The sequence below is a fragment of the Heterocephalus glaber genome, unplaced genomic scaffold, assembly GCF_053883595.1.
Source record: "Heterocephalus glaber isolate CG9 unplaced genomic scaffold, H.glaber_assembly_v1.0 deba00001504, whole genome shotgun sequence".
In the NCBI taxonomy this organism is placed as follows: domain Eukaryota; kingdom Metazoa; phylum Chordata; class Mammalia; order Rodentia; family Bathyergidae; genus Heterocephalus; species Heterocephalus glaber.
In genome coordinates this window covers 58,827,942-58,846,840 of record NW_028258324.1, presented here as the reverse complement: position 1 = coordinate 58,846,840, position 18,899 = coordinate 58,827,942, and the positions used below count along the sequence as shown (strand labels likewise).

At 42.2% G+C, this 18,899-nt stretch overlaps 1 long non-coding RNA gene across 1 annotated transcript; it reads left to right on the top strand.

The window, feature by feature from the left end:
- The first annotated feature begins 9,561 nt into the window (after positions 1-9,561).
- Positions 9,562-17,101, top strand: LOC147825367 (uncharacterized). The gene is made up of 2 exons (XR_015440997.1): positions 9,562-13,630; positions 15,834-17,101. It is a non-coding gene; the product is annotated as an uncharacterized LOC147825367 (long non-coding RNA).
- The last annotated feature ends 1,798 nt before the right edge of the window (positions 17,102-18,899 follow it).

Sequence of the window (18,899 nt, the reverse complement as noted above, 5' to 3'; positions counted from 1 at the left end):
TTCGTCTTTAAAAACCTTGTTTTTAGGGCCGGAGATTTAGCTCAATGGTTTTGTCTCCTGCTGCACAAACCCAAGGGCCCAAGTTCCATCCCGGCACCAACCCCCCCCCCCCCAACCTTGTTTTTGAATACACCCATAGTTTACTATGGCACTTGTACTCCCATTGCAATGTGCCACAAAGCTATTATATCTTTGGAGAATTTGTCTCTTGCTCTGGTTTGCTTGGTTTTTTTTGCTTGTTTGTTTTTGTACTGGGGATCGAACTCAGAACCCTGTGCTTGCGAGGCAGGCGCAGTGCCACTAAGCTAAATCCTGGCCCTTGTTTGCTTGTTTTTGCAGGTTTTGTTCTATTTTGTTTTGTTTTTGCTGAACAGAAAACAGCACTTCCGGGCAGTCAGGAATCAAATACGCTGCAGTCATAGAATCTGTACAATGACAGTTTATTTTTAGATACATTTGTAAGGACACTTTCCTGGTCTTACCCAACATAATGGAATTTCAGAAATTCAAAAAATTCAGAGAAGCTGCTGACAGCGAAGGCTCCTTATGGCTGTCCACGAAGATAGACTTAATTTAGATTTATTTTAGAAGTCTTGCTTGAATTCCTAGACTTCTGGGTAGCTCAAACACGTCCAATGCATAAAACTACCTATTAGAACATCCTTTGGCGCCACCTTATGTAAAGGGACAGAATTGCATCTATTTAAACTGATTTCACTGCCCTGGACTCTAGTTGTACCCTCTATGAATTACATAGACAACGACACTTTTTCTGCAATGGTACAGCATCAGTACCTTTCCTTTTTTTCAAGTTTATTGTAACATGATGTGACACTTGCATTGCTTGACACTAGGATTTAGGTAAACGTTTGCTTGAAGAAATATTCGTGTGAAAATTCTTTACATTCATGTCAGGTTCTCCTTCTGTCTGTACCACAGGAGGTTGTAAGACTAGTGTGGGGTGATGTACCTAAAAGCACTGTATATAAAATGATTGCCAGGGGAGCTCAGAGCCAGGATGTCGTGGCTAAATCAAAGGAGAAGGTCTTAGAATACTGATATGGTCAGTCCTTAACAGCCACAATGGTCAGCACTCATTAAGCTCTTCCCATGTGCCAGGCCCTGAGCTCAGCATGTATGCATTAACTCATGTAATCCTCCCTGTGGTCTGTAAGGGAAGTTTAATCACCATTTCCACTTTAAAGACCGGGAAATGGAGGCACAGAAAGCTTTAGTAACTTGCTCAAGGTCAGATGGATAGGTAAGCAGCCAAGCCAAGATCTGAACCTTGAATTCTGAGATCAGATGAGAGTGGGTGTGTTCAGGATGGTGTGGTCATAGACTGAACTTTGAATTCTGAACGACTGCATTTTGGCTGCAGTCTGTAGTAATGAAAATTGTGTGTTACTGTCTCTAGCTAGCAGTAAGATAGTAGAAATGCCCCCATACTTAGGGGCTGAGGCATGAGAATCTCAAGTTTGAGGCCAGCCTGGGCTACATAGAGAGTTCACGGCCAGCCTGAGCTATGTAATGACACACAGTCTCAGAGAAAAAAGAATAGTGAAAGTAACAGCTTCTATTTATTGAGCAATTACTGTGTGGCACAAATGTCTTACATGGTTCATCTTATTCAATCCCCACGCCAACTCTTGGAGGGATATAGCGTTTATTTCAGAAACCAGGAACCTGGTCTTAAGTAAGTTAAGTAACTTGTCCAATATCACACAGCTGTTAAATAGAAATTTAGGTCTGGTTTCAGAACCCTGGTTCTTAACCATACCATCATGTGGTCTCTTAAAGTGTTGCCTTGCCAGGGATTTAGCCCAGTGGTTCCGCTGCCTGGCTTGCAAGCGCAAAGTCCCGAGTTCGATCCCTGGTACCAAAAAAAATTAAACTAAAGTGTTACCTAATTATCACCTGATGAGAAGAAAAAAAATTGCAGTTTCTTGTCTGGATCACTTTGGACTAGAAAGGGTTTCAGATTTTGGAGTTTTTTTTTTTCAGATTTTGGAATATTTATATATACAGAATGAGTTGTTCTGGGGAAGAGACTCAAGTCTAAATGTGAAATTAGTTCGTGTTTCATGTCTACCTCATACATCTAGCCTGAGGTCATTTTATATATTTTTAATGCACCTGCATTTTGACTGTGCCCCGTCATGTGAGGTTGGGTATGAAATGTGTACTTGTGGCATCATGTTGGTGTTTGACAAGTTTCAGATTTTGGAGCATTGTGGATTTTGGATTTTTGGATTAGGGATGTGCAACATGAATAGTAAACCACTGGTTGGAATAGGGGAGTTATATTTCTTCCTGCCCTTGTTTTTCAACATGAATCTTGCCTGTGTTTTAGTGGGACTTTTCTTATAATGTAATACGTTATTTCTTGCCCATTTCAAGAAAAATAATATAAATTTTTTCTTGATTTTTTACAGGAAATAACTAGGCACCTCTTCTATCATACAATATTATAAAGCCCTAACTGAAAATTTTGGTACCAATTGCTCATAGACAAAGTAGATCCAAATTTCCACCTTACTGATATGTTGTACCTGCATTTACAAATGTTCACTCTGGCCTCCAGCTATCAGACTGTTATTTCTAGTTGCTTCTCATATATTTCCTCTGCTAACCCATCTCTGATCTCTAATGTCAATGTAATGTGGATAACTAAGAGAAAAAAACAAAGAGAGCTGAGTACAATGGGAATGACATAAGAGAAAAGAGACACTTTAAAAAAATGCGCAAGGGTCTTTCCTATCCCAATGTTGTGTAGGCTGAGGCAGGAGGATCTCAAGTTCAAGGCCATTCTAGACAACTTAGTGAGAAGATGTCTCAAATAAAAGACACAAGGCTGGATCGCTTCTCGGCCCTTTGGCTAAGATCAAGTGTAGACACAAGGCTGGAATGTAGCTCGGTGGTAGAGCATATGCCTAGAACAATCAAGGCTCTGATTCCATCCCCAGTTACCCCCTGTCCTTTCCCAAAAGATAGGAGGCCTATTAAACAAACTGTGTTTAACTCCTTGGATACTTTTTTGTATACTGCCTATCTGGTCTATATTCTGGATAGCTGAAATAGCGGGACAGCAGGATTTTGAAGAAATGAAGTGTTAGCATACATGGAAATAGAATGACTATTTTGACTCCTGACCCATTTGGGGATGTATAATGTTTAACATATGTTAATCCATGAACATTTGCCTTCTGCTTATGTTCTAATCACCCTCTCCCCACTTCATTTTTCAAGAGTGGTGAAAACTGTGCTCTGAAATAAAAGAAATGGTAGGAAACGGGGGTGGGCTGTGCAGGTGGGAAGGAGCTGGAGGGATGGAGGGAGAGGGGAGAGTGGCAGAGTGGGGAGTAACAGTGACGGTGATGGGATGCATACAGGTACAGACAAATAGAATTATTATATATTGCAAACATACCCTGATCAAACATTTAAAAAGCAGGGCTCTGAAGTCTTCTGTTAGTCCATTAGTGTGTTCTCTGCAGCTGTGGGACTGGTCCCGTGTTCACCCACTGCTCTGGGGTTGCCTATGTTGTGCCATTTGTGACTTTCATCCCCGGAATCATAGCCAGTCTCTTTCCATTCAGAGAACATTTTGGATGACAGAGGAGACGTCAGCGGACTCTCTGGCAGAGGACACCCAAGCCCCCCTGGGGATGAGGGCTGGGGTGCAGGCAGGACTTTGTTTCTGGGTCACAGAGCAGCCGGGGCGGGGCTGCTGGCACTTTGCTCGGGTCTCTCACTGTGGGTGTGGCCAATCACAGAAGCAGCCAGCCCCATGGGAGGGAGCCTGGGCGAGCAGCGGAAGTCACTGCTGCTGGTTTCCTACCTGGAATATGAAAAAGAGTTCTCATGGTCCATCACCAAACCTAATGGAATACCTCGTGCTTCTCTGCAGTCTCCTTTCCAGCTTTATTAGCTGACTTTTCTGTTGTTGCTGCCGTTGTTGTGTCTATGGCTATTGCTAATGGGTGGGGCGGCTTTATTGGAGTATGTTAAGTCATAATCAGAGAAAATATCCACAGGCTGTTTTCCACCAAGCTTCCAGAGTACTGTAACATAAACGCAAATCATTTTAAATTTCTCCACACGAAGAACGCCCTGTTCACTGATGGTGGCCTTGGCCACGCTGACCTCATCTCTGAGCTCTCTTCGAGGTGGTTCTAAGCCCTGGACATCCTCCTGCCGCAGGAAGCTGCCTACGAAGCTCTTTGCCAGGAGTGTGTGTCGCCCACACCCTCAGTCTGTACAGATATGTTTACTTGTTTATCATGTTTTCCCCAGTAGAATATCAGCCCCCTTAGGGCAGGGCTGCATCTCCTGCTCTCCTTTGCTGGCAGAGAGGGTTACCAGGTGACAGGTAGCTCCAGGAACTTCAGTAGCAGCACCGAGTACAATCGCTCTGCCACATTACCTGGTGGAGCATATTAAAATTTTTCTTTTCCGAAAAGTGTCAAAGAGTAAACAACACAATACGTGATTACTGGACTGAGATCTAGTAGGAAGTGGGAGCTCAGACGTGAATATACCACCTGGTTGCTTTTGTTGCTGATTTAGGGAGGTGGGTGTGAGGCTGAGGTAGGGGTGATACATCTGGATCCAGAGCAGGCAAAGGATGTGTGTCCTCATAACGAACACCCTGCCCTACTTCTGGGACTGGGAACATAGCATAAAGATGAACAGAAGTGAACTAGTTCTTGTCTGGTCTACACCTTTCTGACCATATGAACGTGTAGAAAGTCCCAAGCAAGGTGATTTGACTGCGAGTATCTTCAGATTTTTTTTTTGTATTAAATTCTTTTATTGGTACATTGTAGGTGTACAACACAACTACATTTCTCATTGGGAATTGTACCTTTACATAATGCATCTCGGTTCTTCTTTTTCCCCCATTCCTAGCCCTCCCTTCACGCCCTCCACCCTTCCCTATTTACAAAGACTTTATTTCCATTTTTTCCATTTCTCAGCATTTTTCCTTTCCCTTCTTTCCTTTCCCCCACCCCTCCCACTACCCCTACCCCTTTGGACCTTTTCTTCCTATTTTGCATTATCCATTATTCATTCTAATCATTGGTACATTTTAGGTATACAATATAATGACATTCATCATTGGAAATTTGCACCTTTACATAGTCTCTCTTGGTTCTTATTTTTCACCCTTGCCCAGCCCTCCCTTCAACCCCTCCAGTCCTCCCTATTTACAAAGGTTTTGTTCCTATTTTTCCATCTTCTCATATTAATCCCATTCCCTTCTATCCTTTCCCCTAGCCCTCCCACTTCCTTCCCTTTGCCCCTTTTCTTCCTATTTCACATTACCTATTATATATTTTAGTCCTTATTTACACTTTCAGTTTCTCACACCAGAGAAACTATTTGGTATTTATACATATGTGTTCTATTTATTTCACTTAAGAGTATTGCCTCAGTGTGCATCCACTTAGCTATAAATGTCTCTAATTTCTCATTTTTTATGGCTGAGTAGTACTCCATTTTATTAAAAAACCACATTTTCTTTATCCAGTCTCCAGTTGATGGGCATTTGGGCTGTTTCCAAGTTTTGGCTATCACAAACTGTGCTGCTATGAACATGGGTGCACATATATCACTGGGGTATGATTCTTTTAATTCTTTGGGGAAGATCCCCAGCAGTGGAATAGCAGGGTCAAATGGGACTTCCACTCCTAGTTCTTGGAGGTATCTCCATACTGATTTCCACAGTGGTTGCACCAGTCTACACTCCCACCAGCAGTGGAGCAGGGTTCCTCTTTCTCCACAGCCCTGCCAGCATTTGATATTGGTTGATTTCATGATAGCAGCCATTCTTTCTGGAGTGAGGTGGAATCTCAGCGTTGTTTTCATTTGCATCTCTCGAATGAACAGTGATGTTGGACATTTTTTCATGTATTTATTTGCTATTTCTACTTCTTTTTCTGAGAAATGTCTGTTCATTTCAGATGCCCATTTTTGGATTGGGTCTTTAAATTTGGGAGCTCTGATCTTTTTAAGTTATTTATAGATTCGAGATAGTAGACGTTTGTCTGAGGAAAAGCAGGTGAAGATTTTTTTCCCACATTGTGGGTTGTCTTTTCATACTGCTGGTGGTTTCTCTTGCTGTGCAGAAGTTATTTATTTATTTATTTATTTTTGGTACCGGGGATCAAACTCGGGTCCTTGTGCTTGTGCAGCAGGTGGCAAAACCACTGAGCTAAATCCCCAGCCCCAGAAGGTTTTTAATAAGAAGAGATCTCACTTGTTGCTTGTTTGTGCTAGTTCAGAGGCAACTGAGGATTTTTTTTTTTTTTTTGGTACCAGGGATCGAACTCAGGACCTTGTGCTTGAGAGGCAGGCGCCAGAACCACTGAGCTAAATCCCTGGCCCCAACTGAGGTTTTGTTCATAAAATCTTTTCCTACACTGATGTCTTCAAGAGTTCTACCTAACCTCTGTTCCAACTTGTTCAGGGTTTCTGTTTTAATATTTAGATCTTTAATCCATTTTGATTTTAGTTTAGTGCATGGTGAGAGATATAGGTCTAGTTCTAATCTCTGGCAATTTGAAAGCCAATTTTTCCAGCACCATTTATTAAAGAGGCTATCTTTCCTCCAGTGAGGCTGTTTGGCTCCTTTATCGAAGATGAGATGGCTGAGTGTGTCTGGCCTTGTTTCTGCATCTTCTAATCTGTTCCACTGGTCCTCAGGTCTGTTTCTTTGTCAGTACCATGCTGTTTTTATCACAGTAGCTTTGCAGTATAGTTGCAGGCTGGGGATTGTGATACCCCCTGCCATGTCTCTATTACCTAGAATTGCTTTTGCTATTCTGGGTCTCTTCTTATTCCAAATGAATTTTTGGATTGTTTTCTCAAGATCCAGGAAGTATGCTGCTGGGATCTCAACTGGAATTTCATTGAATCTATATAGCAGTTTTGGAAGTATGGCCATTTTCACTATATTAATTCTTCCTACCCAGGAGCAGGGGATGTCTGTCTATTTTCTGATATCATCTTCAATCTCTCTTTTCAGAGTGCTATAGTTTTCAGAGAAGATGTCTTTGATTTCTTTCATTAGGTTGATTCCTAGGTATTTCAGTTTTTTGGATGCTATTGTGAAAGGAATTATTTGCCCTATTTCTCTCTCAGTGAGTCTGTCATTGGTGTGGAGGAAAGCTATTGATTTTTGTGTGTTGACCTTGCAACCAGCTACTTGACTGAATTTGGTTATTAAGTCTAGAAGACTATTGGTGGAGTTCTTGGGGTCTTCTACATAGAATATCATGTCATCTGTAAATAATGACAGTTTGACTTCTTCTTTTCCTGTCTTTATTCCTTTTATTTCTTTCTCTTGTCTAATTGCCGTGGCTAATGTTTCCAGAACTATATTGAACACGAGTGGTGATAGTGGACATCTTTGTTTTGTTCCTGATTTTAGTGTGAAGGATTTCAGTTTTTGACCATTTAGTATGATATTGACTGTTGGTTTTTCATAGATGGCTTCTATCAGTTTGAGGTAGAGACCATCTGTTCCAATTTTTTGTAGGGTTTTTATCATAAATGCATGTTGGATTTTGTCAAATGCTTTTTCTGCATCTATGGAGATAATCATATGGTTTTTGTCCTTGGCTCTATTGATATAGTGTATTACATTGATTGATTTGCATATGTTGAACCATCCCTGAATCCCTTGGATGAATCCCACTTGGTCAGGGTGTATGATCTTCTTGATGATCTTCTGCATTCTATTTGCCAGTATCTTATTAAGGATTTTTGCATCTATGTTCATTAGTGAGATTGGCCTATAGTTCTCCTTTTAGGTTGGGTCTTTCTCTGGTTTGGGGATCAAGGTGATGCTTGCTTCCAGGAATGAATTTGGGAGTATTGCTTCCCTTTCAGTTTCATTGAAGAGTTTAAATAGTAGTGGCAGTAGTTCCTCTCTAAATGTCTTGTAGAATTCAGCAGTGAAGCCATCAGGTCCTGGGCTTTTCTTAGTTGTTAAGTTTTTAATTACATTTTCAATTTCATTGGTTGATTTTGGGTTGTTTAGAATTTTTAGGTCTTCTTCGTTCAACTTTGGTAATTCATATGTATCTAGGAATCTGTCCATTTCTTCTGTGTTTTCCATCTTGTTGGCATATAGGTTCTGGGAGTAGGTATTGATGATCCTCTGGATTTCTACTGGGTCTGTTTAATTTCACACTTTTCATTCCTAATTGCATGGATTTGGGCCTTTTCTTTCCTTTTTCTGATAAGATTGGCTAAGGGTTTGTCAATTTTGTTGATTCTTTCAAAGAACCAACTCTTGGCTTCATTGATTTTTTTGTATATTTCTCTTAGTCTCCATTGCATTGATTTCTCCTCTGATCTTTATAATTTCCTCCCTTGTATGAGCTTTGGGGCCGTCCTGCTGTTCTTTTTCTAGAAGCTTGAGGTTCAGCATCAGGTTGTTTAATTGGGCTTGCTCTGTTTTCCTAATATGCATATTCACTGCTATGAGTTTCCCTCGTAAGACTGCTTTCATGTGTCCCATAGATTCCGATATGTTGTATTGTCCTTGTCATTTAATTGAAGGAACTGTCTGATTTCTTCTTTAATTTCCTCTGTGACCCATTGGTTATTCAGAAGTGTGTTGTTCAATTTCCATGTGTTTATGAAATTTTTTGAGTTTCTTTTGCTATGGATCTCCAAATTCATCACACAATGGTCTGATAACATAGAGGGGATAATGTCAATTCCTTTGCACTTACTTAAACATGTTCTATGTGTGAGTATGTGGTCTATTTTGGAGAATGACCCATGTGCAGCTGAGAAGAATGTGTATTCTGATTTTGTGGGCTGGAAGACTCTGTAAACATCTGTTAAGTTCATTTGTTCAAGAGTTCGATTGAGTTCTAGTATTTCATTACTTATTTTTTATCTAGTTGATCTATCTATTTGTGACAGTGGGGTGTTGAGGTCCCCCACTACAATTGTATTAGTGCATATATGACTTTTCATGCTCTTTAGTATTTGTTTTATATAGTTGGGTGCACTCATGTTTGGTGCATAGATATTTATGATTGTTATCTCTTCCTCTTGTATTGTTCCCTTTACAAGGATGTAGTGTCCTTCTTCATCTCTCTTAGTCAGTGTTGGTTTGAAATCTCCTTGATCTGCCAAGAGGATAGCTACTCCTGCTTTTTTTTGGGCTCCCTTCACATGGTGTATTGTTTTCCAACCTTTAACTTTCAGTCTATGAGTTTCATTTTGAGTTAAGTGTGTTTCTTGTATGCAGCATATTGTTGGATTTTGCTTCTTGACCCATTCTGCCAGTCTATTTCTTTTGATTGGTGAATTGAGACCATTAACGTTGATGGTTATAACTGAAACGTATTGACTTGTCATTGCCATGACGTTTTCTTTTTGTTGGGTTCTCCCCCTTTACATTTAATTTCTTGTCATGCCAGATGGGTTCATTCTGCTTTGCTTCCTGGGGTTGTGATCCTCAATGTCTGTTCCTAGGCTATTGTGTAAAATTCTTTGGAGTGCTGGTTTGGTATTCCCGAAGTTCCTAAGGTGCTCTTTGTCATGAAAGTATCTTATTTCTGCATCCATTTTGAAAGATAGTTTTGCAGGGTACATCAATCTGGGTTGGAGGCTGTTTTCCTTTAGGGCTTGAAATACATCACTCCAAGCTCTTCTTGCCTTGATGGTTTGTGTTGAGAAGTCTGCTGTGATTCTGATGGGCTTTCCTTTGTATGTGATTTGTTTCTTTTCTCTCACTGCTTGTAGAACTTTGTTCTTCTGTTGAGTTTCTGAAATCTTAACAATTATATGCCTATGTGTAGATTTTTTTTTTGATCAAGGCTATTTGGAGTCCTATATGCCTCACTTATCTGTATGTCAAGTTCTTTTCCCCTGCATGGGAAGTTTTTTGCCATTACTTCTGTGAAGAGTTTTTTTATGTCATCTGCACTCTCTCCTGTTTCTTCATTGAGCCCAGTCAGTCTTATGTTATTCTTCTTTTCATCATCTAGCAGCTGCTGGATTGATTTCTCGTGTTCCTTTACAATTTTAAAGCGATTTTTCTTTTCCTGGTCATTAATTGCAATCTTATCTTCTATATCTGAAACTCTGTCCTCACATTGGCTCACTCTGCTGTGTAGACTTTCAATGGAGTTTTTCATGTCCTGAAAATCTATTTGCATCTGTTTTATGGATTCCATTTGTTTCCTATGTTGGGATTCCATCATGTTCCTGAGCTCCTCTCTAGATTTATTAATCATGTCTTGCACTAGGGGCACAATTTCTCCTGTTATCTGAGAAATTATTTCTGATTTCGTTTTTTTCCAGATCCCCTTTTGTTGCCATTTCAGTGGGTCCAGGTGGTTGAGTATCAGAGTGTTCCATCTCATTTCCCTTTGGCTTTGCTGTAGGTGATCTGGAAGTCTGGTTTTGAGACTTATTTACATGTTTTCTCATTTTGACTGGGGAGGTAGGGGGGTGCTGTTGGCACCCGCAGGGATCACCTCCTCTGAGCTGCAAGAGGTGGGATGGGCTGGGAGCGGTGGTAGGGATGGTGGCCCAGAAGCCCCTTCCTCTGGGCTGGGAGCAGCGGGACAGATGGCAGCCTGGAAGCCCCTTCCTCTGGACCAGGATTGGCAAGATGGACGGTGGCCCCAAAGCCCTTTTCTCTGGGCTGGGAGCAGCGCGAGGGATGGTGGCTGGGATGCCCCTCCCTATGGGCCAGGAGTGGCAGGATAGATGGCGGCCTATCTTCAGATTTCTTAAAGGAAGCAAATAAAAATAACATCTCCAAGATTATAACACTTCTATGGACCGTAACTTATTGCTACAGTAATTGTATAACTCACATTAGGTTATATAGGTTAAAGAGTCACTGGAAAATCTAAGAAAGTGTGTATCTTTCAAACAAATAAGGAGAACAGGATGAAAACAAGAGAAAACAAGGTCAGGTTGGGTGGCACATGCCTTTAATCACAGCTACTTGAGAGGCTGAGGCAGGAGGTTGGCAAGTTTGAAGAGAGCCTGGGGTGGCTAGCAAGATCCTGTCAAAGTAAAATTTATTTATTTATTTATTTATTTATTTATTTATTTATTTATTGGTACTGGGGATGGAACTTGGGACCTTGTGGTTGTGAGGCAGGCGATGGAACCACTGAGCTAAATCCCTGGCCCTTGTCAAAGAAAAATTTAAAGCCAAGCCTGGTGGCTCATGCCTGTAATCCCAGGACTTGAGCGGCTGAGGCAGGAGGATGGCCAAGAATTCGAGGCCAGCCTGGGCTACATAGTGAGTTCAGGGCCAACCTGAACTACAAAGGGAGACCCTGCCAAAAAAAAAAGAGAGGGGAGTGTGGATCTATGTAGCTCAGTAGTAGAGTGCTCTAGGGTTTAGTCCCCAGAAAACAAAACAAAGCAAAACAAAACCAAGCAATCTCTTTACAAGAAGGCAAGAGAGGATAGCAAGAAAAAGGACGATACAGCCAGCAGACAATTACTTAGAAAACTTTATGCATGACTGTATATGTGTGTGTGTGTAATTTTTCAAACAATATAGTAAAAGATAAAAATGATATACTGAAAGAGAGAAAGAAAAATACTAATTATTTTAAAACTAGAGAAGCTACATCACTAGCAGATAAAATAGAATTTCAGAAGAAAGCATTGGTAGAGTGAAAGGACTTTATTTCATACTGCTAGAAGGTTCAACTTAGGAAGACATGGAAGTCCTATATTTGCTTTCTCTGAATTTAATGATGTCAATATAGAGGGCAAAACCAGGTAGAAATACAAGGAGAAACAAATTCACTATCACAGGGAAGATTTCAGTATACCCTTTCATTCATTGATAAGATGACAAAAAAGGAAATGTGAAAATGATTTGAATATTTAGCACATTTGACCAAATAAACCTATCTAGAATAAGGACATCAGCTACTGTACAGTGCAAATTGTTTTCAAAGTCATGGAGAACATTTACAAAAATCAACAGTATACTGAAGCTGTAGCTAAAGTTTTAACTGAAGGACCCTAGTTAGCAAGACAGACTCCATATTGCTGCTTGACCCACCTGCCTGCCCTTTAGATGAACTCAGAGGGAAGAAGCTTAAAAATCTCCTCCCCTTAGAAAGTCTCTTTAGAAAGAACAATTAATCAACTATTGTTTTACAAATGTTCTAACTGCAGGATGTTCCACTTCTGTACCTTTCGCTTGCTTTGCTAGTTCTGTCCCATAGGGGGGCCTAGAAACTGTTGGCCTCAAAGGTGTATAAAACATGTTTGTCTCCCCTTAGTCTGGGCTCGAGTCTGATGCTCAGCTCGGGTCCCGGCCAGTAATAAACTCCTGTGTGGATTTAATATCAGTCTCTGGTTGGTTCTCTCTTGCTTGGTCTAACATTCTTGGAGGCCCCAGCGAGATAGCCAGCTGCTCTAGAGTTTTTTGTCTTGGAGTCATTGTTTCTTTTTAGGAGAGACCAGGATCAGACATTGGTGGTGTTTGACCCCTCTGGACACTGGTCTGTGGAAGGAGAGGCCACCCTGATGGTATTCCAGGGTTCTGGGTAGGCTGGTCCCAGTTAGGCCCTATCACTGATCAACTGACCCACAGGAGTTTATTGGGAAAGCCTCTAGAGATAAGAATTGAATGATTCTTAGTGCACTGTGGGTAGGTAGGAGGAAGCTGGATGCGGCACAGGTTCCCCTACCTACAGTCTCTTCACGATGGCAAGCAGACTCACTGGGTTGGAGTCCTCAGAAGAGCAACTCCCTGGGTGAGGTCCGAATCCATTCGGCCCCAGAGGTTTTACTTGGCCAAAGTTTGTCTTTGTCTGTTTATTGTTGTCTGTCTGCTTGCTCTGTGTGCCTTTTGCATTTTCACAGGCTAAAATTATGCGTTCCTCACAGTCCACAGAAGGAACTCCACTTGATTGTGTTTTGAGTAACTTCAAAAAAATTTATTTCACAGACAGGGAAGATGAATATGGCATAAAATTTTCTAAAGGCAAATTACGAACTCTGTGTCAATTAGAATGGTCCAGTTTTGGAGTCGGTTGGCCCCTGGCGGCAACTTATTCTATGCACATTTCTTGAAAGGTTTGGAATGTGGTCACGGGAGTCGGGGCCCCACAGATCCTGATCGACCTTTGGCACTCGATCAGGACAGGACTATGGTCCATCAGCCCCATCTTCCTCCTTCCTTTTTCCTTTAAAACAGACAGAGCCTGGGGGAGGATTGATTTATGTCCCTTTTATAACTAGTGATCTTTACAATTGGAAACATCAAAATCCCCCCTTCTCTGAAAAACCTCAGGCATTAATCTCTCTTCTTGAGTCTGTTTTTCATACCCATCAGCCAACTTGGGATGATCGCCAGCAGCTTTTACAGATCCTGTTCACCACTGAGGAGTGGGACTGAATTTATCAACAGGCAGTCAAAGAGGCCCTGGGGCCAAACCCCAGTGTCACTCCTGGAACCCTGGGGTATTTGGCTAGGGCTGAAGCAGTGATTCCATCTCAGCAGCCCGAATGGGACCCCAGTGATGATGACAGAAGGAGGAGGCTGGGGACCTACCACCAGCACTTGTTAGGGGGACTCCAGGCAGCTGCCAGAAAGCCCACTAATTTAAGTAAGGTAAGTGAGGTTTGCCAGGGAAAAACAGAGTCTCTGGCTGCATTTTTAGAGAGACTCTTGGAAGCCTATAGAGTTTTCACTCCTATTGACCCAGAGGCTCCCAAAAATGCAGCAGCTTTAAATTTGGCCTTTGTTTCCCAGTCAGCCCCAGACATTAGAAAGAAATTACAGAAATTGGAGGGATTTGAGGGAAAGAATAGGACTAAACTCCTGAGCATAGCTCAGAAAGTTTATCATAACCATGATGCCCCCGAGGAAGTCCTAGCCAAGAAACTGGGGAAAGTCACTATTGCTGCACTCCAGGCACAAGAGACAGTCCCTCTGGACAGAAAAGGAGAAAGCCATGTTTTTGGGAAAGCTTTAGTGTCAGCACCAGCCCTGGCCCTACCTGATGTCACCAAGCCCTTTTGCTTGTTTGTGGCTGAACGAGGGGCCATAGCCAAAGGAGTGCTAGCCCAGGCATTAGTGCCTTGGAACAGACCTGTGCCCCACCTGTCTAAAAGACTTGATCCTGTGGCAAGTAGATGGCCTACCTGTTTGAGGGCAGTTGCAACCACCACCCTCCTGGTCAAGGAGGCAGGTAAGCCCAGCCTGGGACAGGACCTGGTCTTCACCACACCCTATGTGGTGGAGAGGTTGCTGAGAGGAGCCCCAGAATGATGGCTCTCCAACGCCTGCCTGACTCAGTACCAGGCCCTGTTGCTGGATGCTCCATGCATCATATTTGCCCAAGAAACGACCCTCAACCTGGCCACCTTACTCCTGCACTCTGACTCATACGCACGCCCCTCCATGACTGTCTGGAAACTCTGACAACTTCCACCACCAACCTCCCAGACCTGACTGACATTCCCCTGCAAAGCCCAGATGAGACCTTCTTCACTGATGGAAACAGCTTCATGGAAGATGGAGTCAGGTATGCGGGGGTGGCCGTAGTCAGTCCAGGAGAACAGGTGCACTGGGCACAGGCATTAAGCCGGTGTGGGGGGGGGCTTTGACGCAGAGGGCTAAACTAATAGCCTTAACTCAAGCCCTAAGGTTAGGTCGAGACAAGGCTGTAAACATCTACACTGACAGCCGGTATGCATTCGCCACTGCCCATGTGCATGGCAACATGTTCAGGCAGAGAGGGCTATTGACATCAGAAGGGAAAACTATCAAAAATAAAGAAGAAATTTTGGCCTTGTTGGAGACAGTTTGGGAACCCAGGACATTGGCCATTATTCATTACAAAAGCCACCAAAATAGAGACAGCTTTGAGGCCCGTGGTAACTGAGAGGCCGATGATGCAGCCCGACAAGTAGCCAGAGAACCAGTGGGGCCAATAGACATTCTGCCCATCTGGCCCTTTGGCTATCTACCAGAAAGACCCACATATACCCTGGAAGAGAAAGAGGAAAACCAAAAGCAAGGGGGTACAAAACTGGACTCAGGGTGGTGGAAAGGGACAAACGAACAAATTTGTCTCCCCCGAGCCCTGGGGTGACAACTTGTTCATCAGTTACATCACTGAACTCACCTGGGAGAATCAAAGTTAAAAAGACTAATGAGCTGTAAGTTTTCAATCCCAGGACTGACCTCTATGGTCCAGGACATCAGTTCCAGGTGTCAGGTGTGTACACAGGTAAACTCCAAGACGAGACCAAGGAACAAAGGTAATCGACTATGGGGAAGAGAGCCAGGGGAACATTGGGAACTTGATTTCACCAAAATAAAATCCAGCAATAGGTTCAAATATTTACTGGTATTGGTTGACACCTACTCAGGTTGGGTAGAAGCTTTTCCCACTTGTGGAAAGTCAGCCAACATAGTAACTAAGGTTTTGCTCCAGGAGATAGTTCCCAGATTTGGTATCCCTCGTTACCTGGGGTCCAACAATGGGCCTGCCTTCGTGGCACAGATATCCAAATTGTTGGCAAAGGCACTACATATCGATTGGAAGTTACACTGTGCCTATCGCCCACAAAGTTCAGGGCAAGTGGAAAGGATGAATAGGACCCTGAAAAAAACCCCTGACTAAATATGTTCTAGAAACTGGCAGTAGGTGGCCCGATCTGCTTCCCTAGCCTTGTTAAGAGTTAGATGTGCCCCATATGTTGACAAGTTTACCCCTTTTAAAATCTTGTGTGGGAGGCCACCGCCACTCCTCCCTAAGTTAAACCTTGAACAGATAACAGAGAATTCTTGTGTTTCTTTACTTCAGTGTCTTCAAGCCTTACAAATTCTTCAGAGTGAGATCCAGGCTACAATACAACAGGCTTGAAAAAAACCCTTTGTGATGTTCCAGCCCCACGGTTTCAAGCCAGGAGACTTGGTCCTGATATGCTTGGTTTGCTTGCACCAAGGGCTTGACTGAATACATTCCCAAATCAGTCTTGGCTACCCAATATGCCACTTTATTTTGTGTCACCATGTATGTTGTTCCACAAGTCTTGTATTATAATGGAAAAGGGGGCTGGGAACATCTGGGATTAACCGCTGAACACTATAGGAGTAAACGGGCTGCCCCTGTTTTAGTGCCCATTCTGGTGGGATTAGGAATAGCCAGGTCAGTGGCTATTGGAACTTCCTCCCTGATCCTTCAGGACACAAATTTTATAGCCCTAAGCCACCAAGTAGCCAGAGATCTGGGTCACCTAAAAGACTTGATCTCCAGATTAAAAAACCAGGTTCTGGGCTGGGGATTTAGCTCAGTGGTTCCAGCGCCTGCCTCACAAATGCAAGGTCCCGAGTTCAATCTCCGGTACCAAAAAAAAAAATCCCCAAAAAACCAGGTTCATTCCCTAGCTGAGATGGTCCTGCAAAATCAAAGGGAACTTGACCTCCTGTTCATGAAACAAGGAGGGTTATGTGTAGCCCTAGAAAAAAACCCTGTTGCTTCTATGCTAATGGTTACCTATCCTAGTTTCTGCTGTAGCAGGTCCCGTAGTTATCTTACTTCTGCTTTTGCTCATGGGACCTTACATTATAAATGCACTGACTAAATATGTTAGACAGAGGGTTGATGCAATTAAACTGATGGTGTTGAGACAAAAATATGAGATTTTAAAAGATGTTTTAGAAAAAAAAAATCCAAAGAGTAAATACAGATATCAAAGATTTGATTAAGTTACAAGAACCAGTGGGGAATGAAGGACCCTAGTTAGCAAGACAGACTCCATATTGCTGCTTGACCCACCTGCCTGCCCTTTAGATGAACTCAGAGGGAGGAAGCTTAGAAATCTCCTCCCCTTAGAAAGTCTCTTTAGAAACAACAATTAATCAACTATTGTTTTACAAATGTTCTAACAGCAGGACTCCGTTCAGCTTCTGTACCTTTCGCTTGCTTTACTAGTTCTACCCCATGGGGGGGGCCCTAGAAACTGTTGGCCTCAAAGGCGTATAAAACATGTTTGTCTCCTCTTAGTCGGGGCTCAGAGTCTGATGCTCGGCCCGGGTCCCAGCCGGTAATAAACTCCTGTGTGGATTTAATATCGGTTTCTGGTTGGTTCTCTCTCACTGGGTCTAACATTAACAAATTTAAGAGAGCTGACATCATACAGGATATATTCTCTTACACAATATATTTATACTAGAAATCAATAATAAAAGATAAACTTAGAAAATCCACATTTGTTTAGAATTTAATCAGTATACTTCTATCCTGGGTCTAAGAAGTCACAAGGGAAATTCGAAAATTTTTTTTTTTACCTGAATAACAATGAAAATATTACAAATTAGATTTATTAAGATTGGGTTAGATGAATATTTTGCAGAAATTTTGTCTTAAGTGTATATATTAAGGAAAAAATGGCTGAAAGTTATTTAGCCATACTTTGATATCAGAAAGTTAGGAAAGAATAGAAAAGTGAATCTGTAGAAATTAGAAGGGAGGAAATAAAATAGATGAGAACATAAATTAATGTTATAGAAAATAAATATTCAGTAGAATGGATTAACAAAGCCAAAATCATAGTTGTTTGAAGTCTATAAAATTGATTAACTTTGGATAGAATTTATCAAGAAAAAGAGAAAAGGAACAAATAACCAAGACTGGGAGTAAAAACTGCCAATCATACAAACATTGAAATGATTACAAGAGGATAATGTAAACAACTTTGTTAAAAAAATATTGAATTGAGTTGAAATGTTCAGATTTCTAGAAAAAGTCACACATTTTCCAAACCAAACCAAAACAGATTTACCAACATACCAAAACTGACTGAAAAAAAAAGAAAAAAAAAAAAGAAAATCCAAATAACTCTACTGTAATTAAAGAAATGAAATTCCTGAATTAAATTTCTTCCTAGAAGAACCACTGAGCTAAATCCCTGCCCCAAAGAAGATTTTAAACCTGGGTGGCTTAACTGGAGAGTTCTGCCAAACAATTAAGAAAAAAAAAAGAAGCCTGTGTTTTATGGGCTCTGTCTTGGTTTAGAAGAAAGAGGCATGCTGTGTTAGTCAGCTTTCTGTTACTATAACAAAATACCTGAGATAATTAATTTATAGAGAGAAACAATTTATTTTGGCTCATAGTTTTGGAGATTCCAGTCCATGGTTGTTGATTGGCCCTTTTGGCCCCATGGTGGACAGCACATCATGGCTGCAGCAGGTGATGGATGGGCAAGACGTTTACTTCATGGTAGCAGGAAGCAGAGAGAAAGAGAAAGGAGTTGGGTCCAATATCTCCTCCAACGGCAGGTAGTTAATGATCAAACTTCCTCCCACTAGAGCCCACTTTCTCAAAGTTCCATTACCTCCCAATAGCACTGAAGCCTGGAGAGGAAGCCCTCAACATATGTGCCCTTTGGGGAACATGCAAGATGCAGACTATGGCAACCCTTCCATCTAACTCTCACATACCAAGCATATTTCCCCTGCCCTCCATAGTTCCAGGGCCAGGTACCAGGCAACTAGAGAGCCCCCTTTAGGCCAAAGCCTGCCATTTATTATTCAGAGGAGCTATTTTGTGTGTGAGTGTGTGTGTGTGTGTGTGTGTGCGCGCGTGCATGCTGAGGACTGAAGCCAGGGCTTCATGCAGGCTAAGCCTGTGCTGTACCACAGAGCCACACCCCCATCAAAGCCCATCCTAAGTAATCTCTCCTGCTCTGACTTGCTTTTCCTGAGGAAACGCCAATAAAGGCTCTGGTTTAAGCTTTTCTCTTGCTCCTGCTGCTGTCTCTGGGCCAAACCTGGTGCTCCCCAGGTTGCCCTGGGTGGCATGTTGTGTCCCCTTCCCTTGAGAAATGCATTGCTCTTTCAGTGGCACTGCTGTTCCCTCCATAAATTC